The sequence below is a fragment of the Bos javanicus genome, chromosome 23 (genome assembly GCF_032452875.1).
Source record: "Bos javanicus breed banteng chromosome 23, ARS-OSU_banteng_1.0, whole genome shotgun sequence".
Classification (NCBI taxonomy): Eukaryota; Metazoa; Chordata; class Mammalia; order Artiodactyla; family Bovidae; genus Bos; species Bos javanicus.
The window spans coordinates 24,798,383-24,816,576 of record NC_083890.1 but is presented as its reverse complement, the minus strand read 5'-3'; the positions used below and the strand labels follow the sequence as shown (position 1 = coordinate 24,816,576).

The following is an 18,194-nucleotide window of genomic DNA, read 5'->3' as shown; positions in this document are numbered from 1 at the left end:
TCCTAATAGAAACAAATGTTAAATTTCAGTTAGAGATTGGTGAACACAGAAACTTATTTTTCCCATCCAGGTTCTCCAATTCCTGATTTCTGTCCTTAGGCCCCTTTGGATTTGCAGAACTCCCAGTCCCCAGTAATGCGGGGTTTCCTAAGTTGTATCTGGTGAACGTGAAGGGAAGAAGGGCAGGGCTGAGAGCCCGACTGACTTGCAGATGGGCTGTTCATGCAGGACCTCCAAGAACGTTTGCACATCAGTAAGTGCTCTGTGATCCTGAGCCTGGTCCTCATTTTCAAATGTGCAGAAACTCAGTTTGTATCCTTTCTTCCAGGGGCATCCTGGCTTTGGGAGACTGATTGATAGAAACCAACATCATAAGGGACTTGTTGATTTTTAAACAAATGACAAAGCCTGTGTCAGGTCCTTGATTCTTTTCTTCTTCCAGATCCCAAGTGGTTACTTATCATTTAGGCCTCTCTCTGCTCATCAGTAAAACAAATTTTGAACAAGCATCTCAATACATGTGTACCATTTATCTCTAAAGTAGACACATTGTGGTTATTTTAAATACAAATATATAAATAAAATACATAAGGTAAAACTTTAAAAGGAAAACATGAATAAGATTAAACAGGTATTTCCCATATTTAAAAGATGACATATTTCTTTCTGTCCCAAGATACAGTAGAATATTTTCATTATTTCTGTCATCTTTACCAATAATACTTTTCTGAGTTGCTTGTAGCCTTCAGGACATCCTTCTCTTTGATGCAGTGGTAAAACTGGATAAACACGGTCAAAAGTCAAATTCACTCTGACCTGCAGCTCTGGTCTCATGCTCACGTGACACTGAGGCTCAGTCCAATGTGATGATATTAAGCTAAATATCCACTCAACACAAATGTTTGAACATGGAATACTTGGAATTTTACTTATTAGCAACGACAAGTTTTTAGATTTGTAGGAATTCATTTCCATTTCTTCAAAAACGTCCACCCACTGTTTCCACAGGCTTGTTGTGACAGCCCCGCTGCTGACATCTGTAAATTCATCATATAACCACAGGATATTTTGGTCACTGCCTCTGAATCAGGAAAAGTGACTGTACTCAGTTTCATAAAATAATCAAGGCACCCAAAGGACAAGGCATGTCTGTTCATGTGGGACACCCACCCTAATTCAGCAGTTGCTGTTGATACTTTTGACTGGAGGCTGATTTCATTTCCCCAAAAGACAACACTTTTGGCTTGTTTGGAAGCTCTCACCTCTCTCATTCTGAACTTGCCAGATTCAATCTCCAAATGTGCTTTCACATCCCCTTCTCCACTATGCCCAATCCCAAAGTCTTTCCCACACACTGTACAGGATGCTCTGTGTGGATTATTTACCACCACCCACCCCTTTCGATCCAACTGTACATGTCCTTCCATTTGCTATTAACATAAGAGTGAAAGTGAAGTTGCTCAGTTGTGTCTGACCACCCCATGGACTGTAGCCTACCAGGCTTCTCCATCCATGGGATTTTCCAGGCAAGAATACTGGAGTGGGTTGCCAATTCCTTCTCCAGAAGATCTTCCCGACTGACACCCCACTCCAGTACTCTTGCCTGGAAAATCCCATGAATGGAGGAACCTGGTGGGCTACAGTCCATGGGTTCCTTAAGAGTCCGACACGACTGAGCGACTTCATTTTCACTTTTCACTTTCATGCACTGGAGAAGGAAATGGCAACCCACTCCAGTGTTCTTGCCTGGAGAATCCCAGGGACGGGGGAGCCTGGTGGGCTGCCGTCTATGGGGTCGCAGAGTTGCACACGACTGAAGCGACTTAGCAGCAGCAGCTCCTGCATTGTAGGCAGACGCTTTACCTTCTGAGCCACCAGGGAAGTTAACATAACACAATTGTTTAGCATTTTTTTGGTGACGGGGTAATGCTTGCATTGGTAGTATAATCGTTCTCATTTTCGTTATCCGACCTCTTAGAAAACATGGTCACAATACTCAGTGTTATTAAAAAAAAGTTAAAACTAGCACTCTCCTGATACAAAACATGACAGTTAATAGACAGGCTGGGTGTCCCAGCTTATGTCACCAATGAATAATTTTCTGAAAAGGTCGGGTGAGACACATGGCCACAAGAAGTCTTACAAGGAAGTCATGAGCTTTGAATGTCTTACTAGAAATCCACGAGCTAAGGAAGGGCTGGATCTCCCAAAGTTTTCACTGGAAGGATTACAAATAAAGCCACAATCCGCAGCAAAAGTCCATTCTCACTCACTCTGAAGACGAAAGATTTCATTTTGGAAAGACAGTTAACAAAGCTACACCACCTCCTTACTGAGATCTCAACTCCACAGATGCCCTAACAAAACTCAAGACCGCAGCCCCTCCAAGCTGGAAGGGGAAAGAAAGGGCAACCTGGCCGGGCCGGCGGTCACAACTGTAAGACACCCTCTTATCAAAGTGCTACCGTCTATCCCTGTCTTCCTCTGTGCTCAGATGTCGCTGTCAGGAAGCGTGGCCTTCCTGAGGCAGAGACTGCGGTCACACGGTGAGTCCGTTCCCAGCTGGAGGGGAGAACGTGCGGGGGGATGGAGGTCTTCGCTGGGGCATGGCAGGACTTGGCTCAGCCCCAGTCCGAGCGCACACTTGACTCCCGGCCTCCTACCCTCTAGGCCAGGCGGCTTGGGGACCATGCCCAAGGCCACCCAGGGACTCTCGAGTTTCCCAGCCCCTACCCGCGCCCTGCTCGCTCTTGGAAGGTTCTCTGGCGGCCCCGTGCCTGTTCTCGGCTGGGCGCATCGTCTCCACCGGCTGCTCGCCCTGACCTGCTTCTGACCCCCATAGCAGATCCAGCTGTACCCTCCCCGGCAAGGACGCCGCGTAGCCCGCTCGTGGGCACCGGTCACAGCCCAGACCACACTCGGGACCATCTTCTTTGGTCGTGAGCAACCAGCAGACCTCTAAGGCCGAGGTGGGCGGGCCCATATCGCCTAACTTGCATGCTCATTGGTTAAGCTCATCTGACACTCAGTCGTGCGCCGGCGTCCCATTGGGTCCAACGGCGCGCTCTATAAATCCGGGGAAGTTCGGCGTCTGAGAAAGCTGAGTGGTCGACACGCGTCAGAGGGTTTTCCGGGCGCGTCAGAGGGTTCCCGAGGCCGGTGAAGCCGGGGGAGGTTACCTCCGCCAGCCGACGCCTCAACCGGGCCTTAGCCTCAGGCTTCACGGAAGTGAAAGCGAGCCAAGAGTAAGACAAAAACCAGTACAAATAAATCCCCAAGTCAAAACAGCTACAGTCGAATTTAAGGAAAGCAAAGGTAAATGAGAAAAGTACAATTAAGCTAGAGTCTTTTTTTTTTTTTTTTTGCATAGGCAAAGTAAACAGATGAATTTCAGGGCATTGAATTCTAGAAAAGATAAAACGGGAATCTTAACTTCAATTTTAGGATATTTATACCGATTTCTATTTAGAACTTGATAAGCGAAAGTTCACGGTCTGAGTCGAGCGTTTCTTGTTTGGGTGCCTTACCTACGAAAGGCGGCAGGGGGCACTAGATGCTCTCGTTTCGTTCAGATAGCCGGGACTTTTTAAACCTTGATAGACTAAAGAACGGTCTGACACGAAATAATTTGCTCTTAGAAAACAGATAGGTGGTCTGCGTAAAAGAATGTACAAAAAAAGTAATGCTTTCTGTACTACGACCTGTAGACTAAGGAGTACAGGTTCCTGAAATATTGTGGCGAGGGAAAGGGTCAGTTCCAGGATATAAGGAGGAATTTTAAGGTGGGCTCTGAAAGAGGCAGGCGATGGAGAATGAGCAAGGTACCTCTGACTCCTTTACCTTCGTTTACCTACGCCTGCGTTCTAGACTCATTTTGAACTTTTGCCGAGAACAGGGGACTTTCCGTGCTAAAACCAAGACTGAGAGGTTTCCTAGAATATTTGACGTAACCATAAACAATAATGATAACAACTAACATTTAATGAGTCTAGTGGGCCGGCCACCTTCTAAGCATTTAATCCTCTCACTAACCGTCTGAGATTGATACTGAGTCATCCCCATTTTACAGAAGAGGAAACTGAGGCAACTTGCCAGAGCTCATGCTGACAGTTGAGAAGTGTCAGATCCAGGTTAAAGAAGAGTATGTATACCGGCTCTGCAGTCGTTGTGCGTGGGCTCCAATCATGGCTCCACTGCATATTTTATTAATACAGGAAAGCACATAACATTTTGACTGGTACAGAGGAAATACTTAATAGTGCTTGCTATTATTATTAAAAGAGTGGTCCTTGCTCTCCAAGACTTTAAAATCTACTTTCAATGGTCCTTATGACACATAAGGCAGTAGAGATGTCTCTAATGGGTGATGGGACAGAGAATAGATGCATGGAATTGAGTGGAGGAGGAAAAAAGCTGTGAAACAAGAGTGGTCAGGTCTGGCTCACAGATCACTGAATCCTTAAATGAGTAGCCTACATATCATCTTTAGAAAGTGGTCTCAGATCCTGAATGGCTTGAGCTGATCACTGTAGTCTCTGTATTTAGATATCATATGGGGGTGCATGTTTAATTTAAAATGTAGTCAGGACTTTCCTGGAGATTCAATGGTTGAGACTCTGTGCTCCCAAGGCAAGGGGCAGGGGTTCGATCTCTGGTCCGCAAATTAAGATCCCACATGCTACATGGTGAGGCCAAAAGAAAAATGTAGTCAGTTTTTATTAGTCACTAAAATTGTCGTAAGGAATGTTAGGGTATCTACTCTCCTAGCTGGAGGAAGCATGTATTAATTTTTCAGGGAAAGCGTTTATTAATTTCACAAATAATTATCTGTTAGATGTTATATGGTCAGGCCATGCAAGATGGCTATTCTCTTGCTCTGTGTACATCCCCTGCTCCACCAGCCTCTGCTTCACTCACATAAATACTCAGTCCTCTTAATTATAGGGCTTAATTAGTTAGTCCCTGGAAACTGACGTCAGTTCTGCCTGTAAATGGTAGCCTCCTCCTCCCCTGAGTAGCAAAGGCTGTTGTCGTGTACTGTCCATCGGTTGTGTTGAGTTGTTGCTCCAGGACCCTGTGTAGGATTTCCCCGTCCAATAAACCACCCAAGTCTCTGTCGCCGTCTCCAGGCTGGACAACTACAAGGCTTGCAGACCTGTGGGATGCCCCCCAAGATGTCAAGCCCTAGAATAGGAGTCTGAGAATAGGACTCAGAGTTAGAGACTGACTCTGGAGAGAGGGGAGTGAGAAGGGATATTATCATTGAAACCTGAAGTCTGAGAGGGAGCCAGCAGCAAGGAGTCAGGGGGGTCCTCATTGCAGGCAGCAGGAATGGCCTGAGCAAAGGCCCTTGCAGGGGGGCTGGATGGGAAGGGCTCCATGCCTGGTGAGAGCCAAAGGAGGGTGGGACTAGAGTAGTGAATAGAGGCAGAGTAAATTGGTGCAGCAACAAGCTGTGTTCATAAAGAGCTGGGGTGAGCGCGGGTTTCCTGCCTCTGAGTCTTTTATTTAAATCGTCTTGACTGTGCAGCCTCCAGGTGTTGCTGAAGGGAAATTTCCATTATGGGGTGAGAGGTAACCTTGTGCATTGCTTTGTTTCCATTGGTTGTTCTTAACTGAGTTGAATGCTTTGCATCTGTGTATGCTTAAATCCACAAGCGCCTCTGTTCCAAGAGGAGATGACTCCTGACTCTTCTGTCCTGCTTAGCAGTAAAAGAATGATAAAATGGATTTACATTCATTCACTAGCATCTCTAACTTCATCTTTCCCTAAAGATTTCTTGGAATAAAAAAAACATATTAAAGATAGCTCATTTTTCCTATTCTGTGGGTCTCCATGGAACCAATTCTGTACTAGTAGTGTAAAAATCAAACAGATGTGAGAAAGAGGACTTGATGTACAGAGTTAATTTGTGTTTCTTCTTCAGATATCTTTGAGCAAGCAACCCTTAATGCAATAAAAATGGCATCTTTGAGGAAAAGCAGACTATCTTATCCGATAAGGCTGCCTTTTCTCATTACTTTAATGTTGCTCTGATCATGCCTTTTAAACAGTGTTTTTAATTTAAAAGAAAAAGTCCCAAGAGAAGACTTAGGTCAAAAAAGAGGGCATGATAACATTTGGAAACATGCAATGGAGGAACATTCTGAAAATCCACTCATCAGTGTAGTAGGACTCCCTGTAAAGGTGAAATTGGGTCCAAACTTAAAGAAAGTTTCAGCCTCTTTCTCTCCTTTTATCTTATACTTCATACCAATTCTTAGAGCAAGTTTAAGTGGTATCTCTAACAAATGTCATGGAAAAAAGGGAAGTGAATATTAGTTTCTGAAATTCCAACCTGGTGTGGATGGGTAGTTAATTTTAAAACAACCACATACCTGTAATACCTGGGGAGGCCCTGGAACGTCTATCAGCGTTTATATAACTCACTTCTCAGGCTGGATTTAATAAAGATCATTGGGATAAAGTTGGATAGGAAGAAACTGAACTATTTATCAAATTTTTTTTGTCAGTTAATACAATTAGTAAAGTGGTTCATAATGCTGGCATGGAGGCTGGAGTTTTCAGTTAGGGAAAACTCAATGCTAGGAGCCTGTGAGATGAATAAGAAACAGTCAGGGCTTCTCCCTCAAATTGTCTGGGGCTGTGCCCAAAATGTAATAGGATGCTTCTGCCATTCTCTTTTGCAAAGATGCCTCTAACAGAACTTTAGGAAAACTGTTTATTTGTTTTTTCTCATTGTTCTTAGATTATCTCCTTAGAGGCTTCTGAAATGCTCAATTCAGTGGTCCCCAAATTTGCTGCCCACTGGAATCACCTGGCCATCTTTAAAAATTACTGATGCCTGGCTCCCATCTCTCAGTATTGTAATTTACCAGGTATGGACTGCAACCCAGGCATGGGGAGTGGTTTTGTTAATCTTTTTATATATAGGTTTACAGATGATTGTACGAAATAATACAGAGATATTCCGTATACTGTTTACCCAGTACCCCCTGCATGGTAATACCTTCCAAAATGGTAATACAATATCACAGCCACATTGTTGACAGTGATACATGCAAGATCCGGAACGTTTCCATCATCACCAGGATCCTTCGCTCTTGTTGGGCTTTTATAACCACACCTACCTCCCTGCCCGCTCCAACCCCATCCTTTTTTTTTTTTGCTTTTTAAAGTAAAACAATTTTAATTTCACAGTACAGCACCTTGAAAAGTACAGGAGTACATTATAATGGCTGGCACACAGGGACTGGCATCAAGTGAACAGGCAAGAAGAGTTACTGACTGAAGGAAGAAGGGGAGGTGGGAGAGGGTAGAGCTGAAGGGTCATCAGCAATAGGAGATGGAGGGCAAGCTGCAGCTTCACTCATGCCTGTTGTCCAACCCCATCCTTAACCTCTTGACAACCACTAATCTATTCTCCATTTCAATAATTAGTCATCTTAACAATATAAGTGTAATCATGCAATGTGTAATCTTTGGGAACTAGCTTTTTTCATGCAGCATAATTCTCTGGAGATTCACCAGGCTGTTGCACGTGTCAATGTTTGTACCACAATTTGTTTTACCATCTGGAGTGTTACCAGATTTTGATTATTAGGAATAAACTCCTATAAACATTGATGTACATATTTTTGTGTAAACATACATTGTCATTTCTCTGGATAAATGTCCAGCAGTGGAATTGTTGAGTTGTATGGTTAGTGCATGTTTAGTTTTTAAAGAAAATGCTGAACTATTTTCCAGAGGGGCTGTACCGTTTTTGCATTTGTAAAAATGCAAAAAATCACACAGAGCAATGTGTGAGTGATTCAGTTTCTCTACATCCTCACCAGCATTTGGTGTTGTCAGTCTCTTCTGTTTTAGTGTATTGATAGCACATTGTGGTTATAATTTGCATTTTCCTAATGGCTAAGTAAACACCTTTTATTTTGCCTTTCATGTGCTTTCCTTTTCTCCTTTACTTTTTGCTTCTGTTCTTTTCACAGCTATTTGTAAGGCCTCCTCAGACAGCCATTTTGCTTTTTTGCATTTCTTTTTCTTGGGGATGATCGTGCTCCCTGTCCCCTGTACAATGTCACGAACCTCCATCCATAGGTCATCAGGCACTCTATCAGATCTAGTCCCTTAAATCTATTTCTCACTTCCACTGTATAATCATTAGGGATTTGATTTCGGTCATACCTGAATGGTCTAGTGGTTTTCCCTACTTTCTTCGATTTAAGTCTGAATTTGGCAATAAGGAGTTCATGATCTGAGCCACAGTCAGCTTCCAATCTTGTTTTTGCTGACTGTATAGAGCTTCACCATCTTTGGCTGCAAAGAATATAATCAGTCTGATTTCAGTGTTGACCATCTGGTGATGTCCATGTGTAGAGTCTTCTCTTGTGTTGTTGGAAGAGGGTGTTTGCTATGACCAGTGCGTTCTCTTGGCAAAACTCTATTAGCCTTTGCCCTGCTTCATTCTGTACTCCAAGGCCAAATTTGCCTGTTACTCCAGGGGTTTCCAAATAAATGGAGAAACAGTGGAAACAGTGGCAGACTTTATTTTGGGGGGCTCCAAAATCACTGCAGATGGTGACTGCAGCCATGAAATTAAAAGATGCTTTCTCCTTGGAAGAAAAGTTATGACCAACCTAGACAGCATATTAAAATGCAGAGACATTACTTTGCCAACAAAGGTCCATCTAGTCAAGGCTATGGTTTTTCCTGTGGTCATGTATGGATGTGAGAGTTGGACTGTAAAGAAAGCTGAGCGTAGAAGAATTGATGCTTTTAAACTGTGGTGTTGGAGAAGACTCTTGAGAGTCCCCTGGACTGCAAGGAGATCCAACCAGCCCATCCTAAAGGAAATCAGTCCTGAATATTCATTGAAAGGACTGATGTTGAAGCTAAAACTCCAATACTTTGGCCACCTGATGCGGAGAGCTGACTCACTGGAAAAGACCCTGATGCTGGGAAAAATTGAAGGCAGGAGGAGAAGGGGATGACAGAGGATGAGATGGTTGGATGCCATCACTGACTCAGTGGACATGAGTTTGAGTAAACTCCAGGAGTTGGTGATGGACAGGGAGGCCTGGCGTGCTGCAGTCCATGGGGTCGCAAAGAGTCAGACACAACTGAGCGACTGAACTGAACTGAACTTCATGTGCTTATTTGCCACCATTTGGTGAAACGTCTGTTCGTGTCTTTGCCCATTTTCTAGTTGAATGACTTACTTTTCACTTTTGCGTTTGAGAGTTCTCTCTCTATTCTAGATACTAGTCCTCTGTCACCTTTGTGGTTTGCAAATGTTTTCTCCCACGTGGAATTTGTCTTTTCACACTTCTGGTAGTTTTTCCATACAGAGCAAAAGTTTAATTTTGATGCAGTCCAGTTTATTGTTTTTTCATGGATTATGCTTGACATTACGCAAGGACTGTTTAGCATTATCCACAAAACACATTGCATCAAGGAATGCTGAGTCCCTCGCTGCAAAAAGCTTTCATGTTAAAATTTTCCATCTAGATGAAGATGTTTCCCTTCTCTTTTCTTGTTTAGGTGTGTTGACTTTTAAAGGATGTTTGTGGTTTCAGAGAAATCCCAGGACATACAGAGAAACTTGAAATTTCCAAGGATGTGAACTGCAAGACAACCATTGCTCATCAGATCTTGTCCTTGACATTATGGACAAGCTTCTTTCAAAGAAAGCTCTTTACCCATGGGGATAAGGGAGTTGATGGATATAAGAATCATTTCTGGACTGTCACACATAGGCCATGCAACCTCACCAAATAAATAGTTCTTTGTATAAAGAAAAAAAGAACTATTGTCATGATGAGAAGAGGACAGGAAAAGGCTGAGATGTCCCAAACAGAATTACAACTCATTCATTTGAATGGAATATTTGAAAAATAAAATAGGGGGATTTAAGCACAGTCCACGGGGATTATAAATTATGGGCAGTGTTTTCCTTATTTAGAATGTTGAGGGAGGAAGAACTTTTGTATAGTCAGAGTCAGGAGTTTCCAGTTACTGGAGATTTTCAAGCAGGCCCTGGACCACCACATAGCAGGTGTTGGAGACATGAGTCAGGCAGTAGAAAGGTATACGAGGTGAACTCTGAGAGCCTATGCAGTCCTGGTGTCTCTGGCAACATCTCCTTTCTCCAAGGGAAGATGCAGAATTATCCTGGAAAGGAAGAGTATAGGCAGGACTGATCCCAGGAAATTTAGGCAAAGCACCAAGAAGAAGCCAGATAACTGGAGGAGAGCCTTCTCTAGATTAAGTTGGATTTATGGAGCTGGAAAAGACTTTAGGGGGTGGCTGTCTTGCTCTTGATAAGGAAATGGAGAAACTGTATCAGTCAGATAGGCTAGACTATGATGCATTAATAAACTGAAATCTCAGTGGCTTAACAGAAGAAAAGTTGATTGCTCCCTTGGGCAAACTCCTTTACGGATGTTTCTAATCAGAAACATTCTCCTCCAAGTGATGACTGAGTGATACAGGTTCCTTCCATCTTGTTTCATGTCCCTTCAACACATGGCCTGAAAAGTCCATGGGAAAGGGAAGAGAATTCAGGAAAGGCACCTGACTACTTTAGACATCCAAGCCCTGAGTATTTCATGAATCACTTCCACTCAGATACTGTAGGCAGAATGGATCCTGCAGCCAACCCAATTGCAAAGGAGGCTGGGAAAGAGGGGACCACACTGATATCGGTCACACACCTGTAGTTTTTTCCCACAAGAAGCCAAGATGCAGAGGGATGCCATGGTTTCATTATGATCATTGTGTTAATGTTGACAGAACTAAGATCAGATTCTAGATATGATGATTTATCAGGTTAAGTGTAGTATATGGTGAAGACTTCCATGGCTGGATTCTGGGCATCCCACTTGGCAGCTAGAACCTCAACAAAACAAAACTTTTATAGTTCCTCATGCCCACTAGACCTTCTATCTTTGCTCCTGAAGCCCCTTATTTAGGTGTGAATACCTTCTGCTTCTTTACCTACCTTCTCTTTGCCTCCTTATTCTTTAAGACTTAAGCATCTGTGCTTAATGCCCTCCTCTCCAGACTGAGTTAGGTGTCCCGTGCATCCATGTTATCCTGTCCTGACATCAACCCTGAATATTCACTGGAAGGACTGGTGCTGAAGCTGAAGCGCCAATATTGTGGCCACCTGATATGAAGAGCCGACTCATCGGAAAAGACCCTGATGTTGGGAAAGATTGAGGGCAGGAGAAGAAGGGGGTGACAGAGGATGAGATGGTTGGATGGCAGCACCAACTCAATGGACATGAATTTGAGCAAACTCCAGGAGATAGTGAAGGACAGGGAAGCCCAGCGTGCTGCAGTTCATGAGGTTGCAAAGAGTCGGACACGACTTAGTGACTGAACAAAAAAAAAAAGTCATAGGTGGTAAAGGTTATGTCATTATCCATTTTTTTATTCTATTTCCAACCCTAGATTGTGAGCTTCTTGTAGACAAATGACATTATTAAAATTTTTTGCATTGTAATAATTAAAAATTTTTTGACATTCAGCAAATCTGACTTTATGTATACAGTTTATGGAGTTTGACAATTATATATATTTTTTGAGTTAAGATTTTCCTGGTTCTTGATATGCTGAATAATTTGAATAATGGTATCCTGGACATTTTGAAATGATATTATAAGACTCTGAGCCTTGTTTGAATCCTGTAAAATGTTGCCATTTCTGTTTTAGCAGGCAATCGACTTAGCTGGTTTCAGTCTGCAAGGTCTGACCAACTTGCTGTGGATGGTGTTTTCAATATTGGTTCTGTTTTCAAAGCCTTTGCCGCGCTCTTCTGATCCAGTGTGTACGCCACCTAGTGGCCAATCTTAGCATGGGCAGTGATCTCACCCGTGGTAGGTTTCTCAGTGCCTCACTGACTCTTCAGGGTCAGATCCACACATACACAGCTGGAGAATAAACCCAGATTTTTAAACAACTTGAGCAGCGCTTCGTCTGCCTCCTCTCTGATATCTTCTGAGATCTCCCTGGAGCTCTCTGATTCCCTGGAGTAGATTCCCTACCCTTTTTGACCCTCGTCTGCTGTGTGTTTCCCATAACTGCACCCATGTCTGGAGCTGTTAGGGTCACTCAGTGCAAGTGAGATAGAACCCCATCCCCAATTTTTCTGTTTTGGATATTAAGATCAGTGATACCACACATGCAGCTAGATGCAACTAGGAGGCATGAAAAGGGTTAATACATTGTAGAGAGAGCAGGGAGAGCTCTCAGGCTGGCCTGAAAATGGTTTGCAAGAACCAGGTGAGGAGACTGGCTTGGTGTTTGTGATGCTGGGGTCTGATGCTGGGGTGAGTTCTTGGGAGCTGGAGCTCCATAGTGTGAACTGCCCGCTAGTTACAAAGGAGTATCTGAGCTTTCTATCAGTTTTGCCCAGATGTGGGGCAGAAAGGGAAGAGGGTATGGTGAGGCGTGAGAGCTATGAGCATTAGAACTTCAGAAAAAGAATCAGATCCATCATTGTAAGGACTGGAAGGTAGAAAAAAAGTAATAGGATTTGTGCTATTCTCTTGGGCCGCTTCTTCCAGTCAGAGAGGAGGACTCCTCTCCCTCGGAGTTTTTAGGTGCCTGTGGGCTGTTGCAGGCTGGATCATGTGAGAGATTAAGGAAAAGCAAAGGAAGGAAAAAGAAAAGTGGGGAATTTTCTCTGTTCTCTCTGAATGTCAGGAAGCCCTTTGCCATTCCTCATGTCAGAGAATTTAAATGGCATTTCCTGGAGCCTTCATTTCTCACCCTTGCCAAGGCTCCCCTCATTTCGCACCCTTGCCAAGGCTCCCCTCCAGGTCTGAGGCTGCCTTGAGACCAGGCCAGGGCATATTAGTGGGAAAAAAATGTCAGGTTCACTACCTTCAGTGGTATTTCAAATTTTGGTCTTTTCTCCAGTCAACCTAATGCTATTTGCTTTTCATGGTGAATACTTGCTCCATGTATTCTGTCCAGGTTTTATAGCTGCGTTCAGTGGGAGACACAAGGCTACCTACCCCATCTTACATAGAACTGGAATCTATCTAATTTCACCTAGGCCTAGCACAAGAAGGGACTTACCAGATGTCCAGTGAATGAACAAAGTGAATGGATGAATGAATGAGGGTACAAATCAGTTACTTATGAATAACACAGAAATACTCATGTTTCCAAAGAAAAAATTTCTGATGACCATCAGTCAGTTCTCTCTCTCCTCTTCCTGGGAGTGTGAGGTATACAGAACAGTTCTAGCCTGTTTATGAAAAATACTTTTTCTTGTTGAATATTTAAATCAGATAAGTGTTTTAAAAACTGAAGTTGCTGTGTCCCTGGAAAGGATTTGGACTGCACAGATTTCAATGAACTTCCTTAAACTCTGTTACTTGTTCTAATATTAAAAGAAAAATCAAAATTGACAAAGGGCTTTCTTTAGTTGCATGTGTTTACAGCCTAGTTACTACCCAAACAGGCTAAAGAATAGGTTTAAAAACAACAACAACAGCTCTACAGAGCTCTATTGCCCATTCATCTGTCTGCATATAAATTATTGGATCTATTTACAGTCCAAATGCTAGAAACCCCCAAGTACTTGAATAGCAGGCTCTTGTATTTCTGTCTCTTTAATCCTAGGCTGATCTGACCATTGCCAGCAATAGAATTTAGCTGGTGAGTCCAACATGAAATCAACGAGGGCTGATCTTTTCCATTCTTGAAGTTGGCTTTGACAGGGACCACAGGAGTCAATGGGACCTCTGTGTGTGGATGGGATTCCCAGGAGAGTCAGGAAGGGACGGATGATTCATGAGATAAAACATCCCAAAGGGACTCCACTTCCCTTTTAATTTTGTGTCCATGTGAGGAATTTTGAAAACCAATGCTGCTGAAGACAAAATTCCCATCATGAGCTAAACAGGCTCCCTGACAGAGAGGAAACACAAGCTTCTGAGAACCAGGGTCCAATTCTCTTTACATAGAGGCCACACCGGTGAAGAAGGGCACCCAGCCAAGTAGGGTGCATGTTCTTTCAAATGGGACGGGGGCCTTGACCCCCTTCTGAAGAACCTTTTTCCACTCTGATTCCATAAGAATAAGTCAGTAATCTGCTCTGAGTGATCAAATGCCATTTCTCTCTGAGTCTGCTTGTCTCTGCTCCCTTTTTGTTCTGTGTAGCTGCTTCAGCTTTTTGAATGGCTTTTTCTGTCCTAGTTTATCACAGGTTTGAGTTGCATCCGTATCGGGAGTTCTCTCTTATGGTAGATTTGGCACCAACTGGAGAAGTTGAAACCCTCCCTAAGTCAGATCCAGTTCCAGGGAACCCCAGGGAACCATCCATGCACTTTGGATGCAGTGGTTTGGGTTTTATCTGAGTTTTGTCTCATTTGCTGCAACCTGGAACATACTTGATTATGTAAGAAGTTTTACAGACATGGGTCTAGTCTGGCCACAGAATCCACTCCCTGCCCCTACCCTGCAATCTCGAAAGCCCAGCAACCTGCTGGGGTGCGTCCTCTGGGTCAGCTGCCGTCTAATCCAAGTTGACAACTTGAGAAGGGCTCCTGCAGGTGGACTTTCTACCTTTGAAGACCCAGGCCCCGTGGGGGACCACCCTGCTGCCACATCTTTCCAGCTGCTCCCTGGGAATGTTTGTTCTTTCAGTTACATCTGGATCCAGTTAATGAAAACAGAATGTGACAGGTAGTCTATGTTGGGGATTTTTCTTCCTTTATTCCTCCTCTCCTCCAAAATGCAGAGAAAGGCTAATCATAAATTAGCCTTCACCACAGGTATTGTGAGTCCCTCCAGTTTCCTCTTGTTTTTAGAGGTTTTACCCCTCTTGTAAAAATGCACAAGGACAGCATGCTTGTTACAGAAAAAGTAGGTAAAAAGAAAAACATCTTAAAATGATTTTTCAGTAAAAATATCAGGCTGAGGTCACTTTGCTCCTTCCAGTCTTTCTAACTCAGCTCCTGCTCACTTTCATCAAGTACTGATCTTGCCCTTCACGGGGACAGTGCCCCTAGCAACCAACATTTTTTTTTTGTTTTATTCCTAAACTGCTTTAGTGAAGTTACTTTAAGAAAAGTGTTCTCCCAAAAAAAATGCAAAAGAAACATATATCCATGATAGAACAAAATATTTTAATGAACAGTTTAAACAACTCTTTTATAAGTGAGTTTCTGAATGGGCCATGGCACCGCTTCTTAGGGTGGCTTCCTCTGACCAGCCTTAGTCCTGATGTTACACGAGCCTGGGTAATTTGTCTCTTGTGGGTGACATCCAGAGTTCTCTATTTAGGCCCTCTGAACAGTGGTTCAGGCTGGTTGCCAGGCTGACCAGGCTCTCAGCTCCCAATCTGCGGGATGATGCCTTTTCTTGCACATTCTTATTCTACGCCTCTACAACCTCCTTTTCCCATTTTGGGGATGATAGTGTGTCAGGTATGAACTGCAAGTCATAAATTCAGGAAAGACCTTGAGGATTCTTTGTCTGTAAACAAACTTACTTTCTACTTCAAACCTCCATTTAATATGATGGCAGGAGTTTAATCTGTCCAAGTGGGTTTACACACAGGTACAGATCCGCCTCGTCTGGGTCACAGTCTATCCACGCTGGTATCCCGCAGTGGATGCCTGCTCTCACCTGGCCTTTGCACTGTGCAGGTCAGTGCTAAGTCATCCCTGACCCAAGGCCCCCCAATTCCAGCTTGCTTTCAGTTCAACTCTTTACTGCTTGGAGCACAAAGGTCTTCTGTCGCGCATGGTGCTGGGAAAAGCAGGAGCCTCCGTGGGGCTATCTATGAGCTTCATTTCATCTCTGCTGTTTCATCTCCTTATTACATCTCTGCTATTCTTGGGCGCAGAGGTTTTGGTGGGCTGTGGCAGGCCCCAAGTTCAGGTCAGCTACATTACTTGCCAGAATCCATGCAAAATGAAAACACCAAGCTGGGCAGGGGTTGGGAAAGTCAATGTCCCCTTCCCGAGGGCCCACAGCGCCTGTCCACAGCAGACAGCCGATCCCCGAGGGATGGCAGCCTTCATGCTGGTACACACTGCACACTCAGTCTCTGGATGAGTGGGCAAGAAACTCCACCAGATTGGTACCCTCAGCCTGGGACCAAAAGGCAGCTTCCTTGAATCCCACCCCCAAATGCCATGGGGTGGGCACACCCAGCCCTGACACCCCCAGTGCCTGCACCTGTGCCCAGGCCCACATCAGGTGTGGAGGGAGCTAGCAGATCACAACACAGGAACAGGGAGGTGACAGGGGCTGTGGCACCAGGGGACATAAGGATGAGCAGTGGGGATCCCAAGCCAGACACAGTGGGGGCAGGATGCACAAGAGTCGCGGCTCCAAGCCCCTGGTGCGCGCTCCACTGTCCTGTGGTCTGGTTTACAAGTCACAGATTCAAAGCTAAAATTATTAAGAATTTCAGGGCAGCCACTACAGAGCATTCGACCTAAGTGCAAGGGTCTTCTGGGAGCAGTGCCTGTGCACGACAGTGGTCACACCACCAAACAGGCTGGCCTGTGTGGTCCAATGCACAAAAGCTCGAAATAGACTTCCTGTTTCTTATATCAGCCCTTCCTTGGTGCAGTGAGAATAAAAGCGTTCTAGCTGGAACCTCCCTGGTGGTCCAGTGGCTAAGACCCTGCACTCCCAATGAAGGGGGCCTGGGTTCAAACCCCGGTCAGGGAATTAGATCCCACGTGCTGCAGCTAAGAGTCCACATGCCACAACTAAAGATCCCGCATGCTACAATGAAGATTGAGATCCTGCGTGCTGCGGCTGAGACCCAGTGCAGCCAAATAAATAAAAAAAAATTTTAAAGGGGTTCTAGTTGTTGCCTGGAGTAGAGTCAGAGGAGAGGTTTGGGTAGGGGACAGTGCTAGAGTAACAGGAATTATCAGAAAGGGAAAAACTCTGAATTCATACTTTTAAAATGTTTTCTCACCACACAAGCGTCAGCAGATCCCAACCCTCCTGGACTCCTGGCTCTAGTCCAGGCTCACTTGGGGGACACCAGGGACCTTTGCACCACTGTCCAGGCTACACCTCAAGCTATGACTGGCATCCCTCCTGGGGGTGGAGTGGGGAGAAGTGGGGGCCTACTGCTGTCTAGCACCAGGGCAGCACAGTGTGGAGGTTTTATGTCAGCCGGTCAAACTCTCTCAAAGGTGTATTTTTAAATCTAAACATGATCTTCAAAAGTGGGTTGCCACCCAGACCTGCAGTACCAGCATCACTTGGGAACTTTTTAGAAATGCAAGTTCTCAGGCCTGGGCCCAGACCCACAGAAACTGAGTCTCTGGGGGCGGGGCCCAGCGTTTGTTTTAACAAGCTCTCCAATGACTCTAACTCGCAGCCAAGTTGGAGAATCACTGCTGTAAATGTATGTAACTTGGGGGACATTTTTCAGGATTCTTCAGGAAGGTTTCATTTACAATCTTATAAAATGACTCTTGGACCTAGTGCCCACTGTTCAGAGAATAAGAAGATGCTTTGGCATCTCCAAGTATGTTCTCTAACCATATGCTACATACAGTATTTGGGATTCCTGCTTTAGAGATTTATTCCTTTGGGATCTTTTTACTGTTCTCTTTTAAAAGGTAAAAGTTCTACTTGGTAGGAGAAGAAGTGTTAGTTGCTCAGTTGTGTCTAACTCTGCAATCCTATGGACTGTAGAATGCCAGGCTCCACCGTCCATGGAATTTTCCAGGCAAGGATACTGGAATGGGTTGCCATTCCCTTCTCCAGGGGATTTTCCCGACCCAGGGATCAAACCTGGGCCGCTCGCATTGCAGACAGATTCTTGAATGTCTGAACCACCATAAGATACTTTCACATGAAAGTATCCGAGATACCTGTCATATTCTGCTTACCGCGGCAAGGAAGGGAGAGGAGAACCTCATAGAATAAGGAAACAGCTGAGCCTAAATAAGCATTGCCTGGGGAGAGCAATTTTGCTTAGAGCTGGCATTTCCAGACCTTATGAAGTCACTAGAGTAAAACCATTTGTTTGAAATGGGCCCATTATCTTAAAACAAGGGGGAGGGAATGGAAGAGTGACTTCAGAGGGGTACTTGGCTGGTGAAACCTCAGTTCATGTGCTGGTACCAACTAGCTAAAATCTTAGATAAGTTACTTAAACTACAAGTCTGTAGAATGTAATGATATAAACCCAGAA

At 44.3% G+C, this 18,194-nt stretch overlaps 1 non-coding gene across 1 annotated transcript; it reads left to right on the top strand.

Annotated features, from left to right (window-relative positions):
• The first annotated feature begins 16,632 nt into the window (after positions 1-16,632).
• TRNAG-CCC (transfer RNA glycine (anticodon CCC)) lies at positions 16,633-16,705 on the top strand. The gene has a single exon. It is a non-coding gene; the product is annotated as a tRNA-Gly (tRNA).
• Positions 16,706-18,194: the final 1,489 nt, after the last annotated feature.